This window comes from Astyanax mexicanus, chromosome 7 (assembly GCF_023375975.1).
Source record: "Astyanax mexicanus isolate ESR-SI-001 chromosome 7, AstMex3_surface, whole genome shotgun sequence".
Classification (NCBI taxonomy): Eukaryota; Metazoa; Chordata; class Actinopteri; order Characiformes; family Acestrorhamphidae; genus Astyanax; species Astyanax mexicanus.
Genome location: NC_064414.1, coordinates 41,829,531 through 41,836,918, shown reverse-complemented (window position 1 = coordinate 41,836,918; position 7,388 = coordinate 41,829,531).

Sequence of the window (7,388 nt, the reverse complement as noted above, 5' to 3'; positions counted from 1 at the left end):
CTGAGGTGTTGCTTTTTTTTTTTACACAAATCAAGATCAAGATAAGGCCAGTGGTGGCCCAGTGGTTAGTGATACCCTCTCTGCTCCTTCCCTATTAGTCCTCATTATATGCTGCTATAGAATTGCTGAATCTGCACCCAGAGATCTTAGAAAGCTTGCGACAGGAAAGCAATAGAGTGCAGTCTAGTGATTTAGGGTGTCTAAAGTCCTATTTCTCAAGGGGGTCCTGGGGTAATTTTCTTTTTTTATGGGGGGTCTTCTGTGATTTTATTTCCATATGGATTGACTATGTATTTGTTTTTCTCAGATGTCCTCTGAGATAATTACAGACTGAATTACCTACTATTTTTCGTGAGGTAATTTTAGTCCCTTCCGGATGCACATCTCTAAGTTTTGTGTCCTCGTGTTTAATAAAATAGCTATTTGTCCGCTGCCATGCACCGTAATTACACATTGGGTGCTTGTTTCCACGAAGATCCACGTAAACACAACAGCAAGTGGAAATGTGACCGAGAAAGCCAAAAAACTCACTGGTCCTCCTGTTTTTTTAATTGCAGTCTGGATGCTTCTGGATCTATCACTGGTATAACATTATACCAAAATATTACTGACACAAATGAATTGCAATAACATAGTAATAACATAATAGTAGTAACACTGTAATAATAATCTAATATTCAATTTTCTAGCAACCACCTAGCACCTTTATTCACCTATCTATCTGTTTTTTGCTGGTATATCTTTAAGTAAATGCATATCTAGTTGTCATTCTATACACCCTTTTTAGGAGAGTAAATAACTGATGTATGGGCCTACATACAAGATCTTAACAGATCAATCCGCTGGCGTACCACCTTGCATATAACCAGTGGTATACAGTACGTACAACTGCTTTACAGTATCCCTGTGCAGTATGCAAATGGGAATTTCCCTTGGACTCCAGAGTATTTCAGTGCTTTTAAATGCTTTCTATGCTAATTCTACCAGCTGTGTGAGCAGTTAAAAACCTGTGTCAGCAAAAAAAAACACCTAAAGCAGCCAAATTCAGTAATTAGGAAGCATGCCTCGATACTTATTGCATACTTATGTGATTTAACCCTATATTACACAGTCTTTGCCAGTTGATATTGTGTATATTCCTCATTATATGATGTTTTTCCTCAATATGAACACCAAAGTTTTTTTTTTTTTTTTACAAAGGGGCATTCCAGAGAACATACATTTAACATTTCAACCTCGCCACTAGATGGAGACAGTGACACTTATGGTACATGCTAACAGAGCCTTTTCACATACTAAATAATCTTATCTTTCAATGACGTCAACCGTCGCAATAAAACGAGTTCCACAGTCATTATAAAGTGCAATCTGCAAGCAATTGAATATAGTATGTGGCGTTAAAGCCGTGCTCTCTGCACACAGAATGAGTCTGGGAGGAAGTAATCACTTGGAATGAGGTTGAAATGTTGAATGTCAGCTTTAGTTTGGGGGTTTAAGTGTTTATTAGGTGACCCATATATGAATCAATCAAAGGGCTTTTATATATATCGTTGGCCTATTTCAGGGGAACATGAGTAATTGAAGTTGATTATAGATGTGGCATTTACATCTGGTGAGCTGTTTTCTCTCTGTGCTGGTGACAGTCGTGCTGGTGACAGTCGTGTGAGTGCTGGTAAACCTGTTGACTGAAAATCATTACAAATGTCAGCATATTTAGCATCCAAAATCAGTGTTAAAAGTCACTGTGAGCATTATTCTACTGTATAATTACAGTGAACTACAGTTCCCATAACTAGTGTTGGGCTATTAATCTAAATTTAATTGAAACCAACCTAAGAACCTTTAACTGATGTTATCTTACCCATTTAGTGGTTAATTCAGGTTTTAAAAAATCCAATGACTCTGTTTTTACTATCACCTCAAGCCTAGGCTTCACACAACTTTCACACCACAACTGCAAGAGACGGGACCTTTTTGCTAACATCACAATGAAATGTCTTTAGACTGTCCCAAATGTGTAACCAATAGGCTACAGAGAATTCCTCATGGGACAGTTTTACAGAGAATCAATTCTACCTTAACTGCTTAACCTTAACTTATTTAGAAAGCAGCTACAGTGTGTTCATGTATTGTCCCCTTAAAAACACACTACTATATGTGTAGTAATGAAACTACACCCTATCTAATCTGCAATGTAAAGGCAACATGGAGGAGAACTCAAACACAGAGAAAACTGAGCAACTTAAGCAGCTTATACCAGATATAGGGAAGCTTTAAAATGAACTAGAAGAAAAAGCTGGGATCTATCAGCCACATTCCACCACATCCATAAATAAAAACGACCCATATAAATCATCACTGACCAGATTTCAACATGTTTGGTTGACACCATCATTGAGTATGGTACGGTGAAATGTTTTTGAATTGTTCAATGTAGATGTAAATACTCTAATAAGAGAGCTAATATTCTAACAGTAAGGCCCAATCCTATTTCTAATTTGTACCCATACCCCTTGTTTTGAGTATAACTCTTAGCCATTTGTTGGAACTCTGTTCCAAGAGGAAGAGGTAAAATTCAAGGGATTGTAGGCAGTGTTGGGAAGGTTACTTTTAAAATGTAATCCCTTACAGATTACTGATTACATCACTCAAAATGTAATTTGTAACGTAATCAGTTACATTACTTCAAGTGAGTAACGTAATCTGATTACTTTGGATTACTTACAGTATTGTTGTTTTTTTTAAGCCTGAATTAATGTAGCAACCACATATTGCATATTATTGTTTTATTTTTTTTCCAATTAACAAATAGATAAACAAATAAAACAGCCTTTTCAATCACCCTATAAAAATACTTATGAAACCATTTCATCAAACAATTTTATGAAACACTTCTATAAATTGATGATAAAATCATTAAAAACAAACAATGTAACAACAACTGTAAGATATCTCTTTGCAGGTTTGCCACTTTCTGCAGGTGGATTTTTTGCCAGGATTATCTAGGGGTGTAAATCACAAGATTCATTATGATACGTTAGAATACGATTATTTTAGTCAGCTATACGAAAATGTTTGATACCTCATATTATGTCACGATACAATTCGATTCGGTTCAATACGATTTAATGTGATTACAATCTGTTCCTTTTTGTAAGAACTCACAAATGCAAACAAAATATAATTTTAATGTTTTATTATTAAATGTCAAATGCAGTGTAATCATAAACAGTAAACAATAATTCACTTCAACACTTTCATTTCCATTATTTAGGTTCCATTTGAAAACATCAAATGCAGAAGAAAATGTAAAAAAAAAAAAAAAGCGCCAGTTATATTTAAAGTTTACAATGTGTGTATGGATGTTGGTGATAAATAGTGAATCATTCTCTACATTTCCTGATTCAGTAGGATCTTGACAAACAAATTACAAAATTTGTAATTTATAGAACAAAGCATTGAAGAGTTACACTGCATTATATTAGGTGTCCACCAGGCGTCTCCAAAGTGTTCAAAACCTCTCCAGAGTGCCTGTAATCTAATACAAAGATACACAAGTAAATCTGTCTCTATACAACCAGAGTTTGTAATATTTTTTGTTTGTTTGTGATAAAATAAATGAATGTAAGTCTACTTCAGAGTAATATTAACATTTTTTTTGATGAAATGACACAAAATCACACGTATCCGCGCTGTGGGAGCACCTTTGTTCAGCAGAGGGATTTTGATGACAGCGCTTAGGAATGCCCCGCCCCCAGCCATTAGGAGACCAATCAGGGCAAAGTACGTACCAGTGTTTTCATCTAAGGGTGGACTATTGTTTGAAATAGGTGTCAATCACTTTTGTGACCCTGGAGAAAGGCTATGACCTCATTTGATTGGATTGGATTGATCCAGCTCACGTTATTGGTTCAAAAGTGGTTTGTGGACCAATGAAAACCACAGAATCTAGAAGAGGACATCCTTAGCTTTGTATTCACGTACAACTTTACGTGAAAATATTACATTGCGTGGTCGCTAGGAGCCTGAGAATATTACGTTGCGGCTGCGCTGAAAATAAACGCATGTTTGTAAGGAGAAGTAAGCAGGCGAATAAAGGACTTTATGGATATTATATCTGCGGGTCAGTGCTGTACTGTGGATGCTGTGATATTAAGTGAATTTTCTATAGTGTAATCTGATGTTATTTTACATACTAATACTATTTTATAAGGCTATTTTGTTGGGGAGGCGTGTTCCCCATGTAAACAATGTGAAAAAACAGGCTATTTTCAGTTGGAGATTTCTGGCGACTGGTTTCATGTAGATGGCTGTAATTTTGCATGCAGGTAGTTAAAGTAGTACTAAAGAATATGAGTCGGTTAGTTTGTCGGTGTTTTTAGAATATTTGACGCTTTTAAGCATTCTACTTTACATAGTCAGAACGGGCCCGCCGACGGGCCCGCTAGGGGGCGCTTCTGCAGTGAAAACATTCTGAGCAGGAGGTTGTGAATCACAGAATATTCTGATGTCGTGATTTATGTGAACGTGATTGCGTTTTGTCAGTGTTGGATTGGAAGACCAAAAATAGGAAAGTACCGCAATGTAATCCATTTATTTTAGCAGAGTAACTGTAATCTGATTACCATTTACTGAAGCAGTAACTGTAACGGATTACAGTTACTTATAATTTGTAATCTGATTACGTAACGCCGTTACATGTAATCCGTTACTTCCCAACACTGATTGTAGGTGACCCTGCGGGGCTGATGTGATAGCAGTGGAGCGATTTCTGTTCATTTTAGGGCATCATATACAGCTCTGGAAAAAATTAAGAGACCATATCAGTTTCTGAATCATTTTCTCTGATTTTGCTATTTATAGGTATATAATTGAGTAAAATGAGCATTGTTTTATTCTATAAACTACAAACAACATTTCTCCAAAATGTCTCTTAAAAGAAGAGCATTTATTTGCAGAAAAAAAGATGCAGAGCTTTCAGATCTCAAATAATGCAAAGAAAACAAGTTCATATTCATAGAGTTCAGAAATGAATATTTGGTGGAATATCCCTAGTTTTTAATCACAGTTTTCAGAGGCATCTTGGCATATTCTCCACCAGTCTTACACACTGCTTTTGGATAACTTGAATTATTTAAGGTGGAATCAAACTGTAAACTAGCTATTTAGCTATTTACCACTAGCAATAATCAGGACACCCTGTAAACGTACAAAACACAGGGGTAGGGCTAAGGGGTGAAATGGGATTGGACCTAAAGGTTGCATTTAAAATTTATTATGTTAGAAAGCAAGATTGTAGGTTTATACTAGGAGGAGCTTTGACTAAAACATATATAAAACAAAAAAAATCATATCGGTATGTAATGATTTGTAGGCAAAATAACATTTATGCACCCTTTCATGTTATGTTGGGAGGAGGGCAGTGGTGTTATCCACTAGGCTAAACCAATCAGCTATACCAAACAGCCGCATGTAATTAGAGAATAATGATAAAGTACTGTAGACTACAAAGAAACAGTTTAACACGTTAAAATAAGGGTCACAAAAAGTAATTAACCTTATTAAATGGTAGTTATGTAAACAAATAAAATGAAATAAAATGTCTAAAAATGTCTTAACTAGAGTCAATTATTAATTAGAGACACTCTGTCTTAAGTACTGTTAATTATGGACCCTTATTGTAAAGCACTACCAGAAACTGTACTCTAATGTAACTGTTACTGTAATCATTCAGTACAGAATCTGTTTCTCAGCAGTTAAGTAAGCTAAGGTCTCTGCGTGGGTTTGTGTGGGTTTTGTTGGGCAAAGGGCAGGGTTTTGCTGAGAGTGGGTTGCATGCAGCATATGGACAAGCTCTGTGGGATGATGAGAAAATGGGCCACCAGCCCAGAGATCACTTTCCTGTGCCTTCATTTCACACAAGCCATAACACCCAGCTGAGTCCACTTGTGTGTTCCAGGACCATTCAGTCAGAAAGCTCCTCTCACAGCTGAGAAACAGCCAATATAGAATTCAGCAAATACATAAGAAGATTCAGGATAAAAATAACAACTGCAGCCTCAATGAGATAATGGCAAACTGCAATTTTCGTTTACTGTTTAGACACAGAGAAAAATGTCCTCGTCTTTCAGAGTTGTTATCTTCTACTGTAAACTTCACACAGTGCTTGTTTGTCACATAGAGAAGCAGCTAGACTGGTAATTCCTCTCCTCCATCTCACAATCTTCTAATGTGGACCTGCAGCACTCCTGCACTCTGCTCCAGAGGACAGCATTACAGCTGTAGCCGCTGTAGAAGCAGTGAACAAACAGGTTTTAGTGAAGACATCGCAAATTTATGAACATGTAGTCACTTTAACAGCAGCAATGACAAAGATTTAAACCTTTGAGTGGGAATGATGGCGTCATAGCATCAATCTACAACCCAGTAAGAGCTGGACAGTTTTGTGAACCAGCAATGTGATGAAGATTAAAGGTCATCAGAGTCATCAATCTGGTAATCCTCTATTTTTTTCACTCAGAACCAATAAATCCTAATGTATAAAGTGTGGATCTTTTGATCTTTAGGGTTGAGGGGGTCAATCTGATAGGTGTTTTAAAGTGGGTGTGATTTGCCCCATGCCGACACTGTGTTTTCCTGGGGTGGATGGATTAAAGGGGGTAAAAAAATGAAAGGTACATGTGAGATGTATAAATAGTGCCATGGTGGTTAGCATGTTCACTTCTCCGTACTGGGGTCTTGGGTTCAAATCCCTCTCTGGGTGGAGTTCCTATGTTCTTCCAGTGTCTGTGTGTGTGTTTCCTCTAGTGATGTTTGTGCTGTGTGAAGCTGATGGCCCTTTTTGATGGTGTGCAAGTGAGTGTGTATTAAGTTGAGTGTTGATTGTAAAATACCTTTGGGTTCTAGAAAAGCACAATATAAATGTAACTTCCTCATATAAGCAACAATTATGTAGAAAAAGTTGTGAATAAGAAAGAGCATTTTTGTGTGTGGGGTGACCCTGGTTGACAAAAGCTTAAAAATAAAGCACCAGAATCATAATAGTCTAGTCTATTGCTACGCTTACTTAAATGTTTCTCACCCATATCAACCATACAGCACCTTTTCCTTCTATGCTGTTTGGGTGCCTTTGTTTCTGGATGGCTCCAAAACTGAATACCTGTTGAAAGCTCTTTGTGCTTTAACGCCACCTGTGCAGGTGAGAATGCGAACACACAAAAAGGGCCATGAGGGTGGGTCTGGCTGCAGTAATTCATGTGGAAAAGGCCTTAGAAAAATCCTTCCTCCAGGCTATAGTGAGAGAGAGGTTGAAAGAGTGTGAGAGAGAGAGAGAGAGAGAGAGAGAGAGAGAGAGAGAGAGAGAGAGGAGGAACGTTACCTTTGGAACA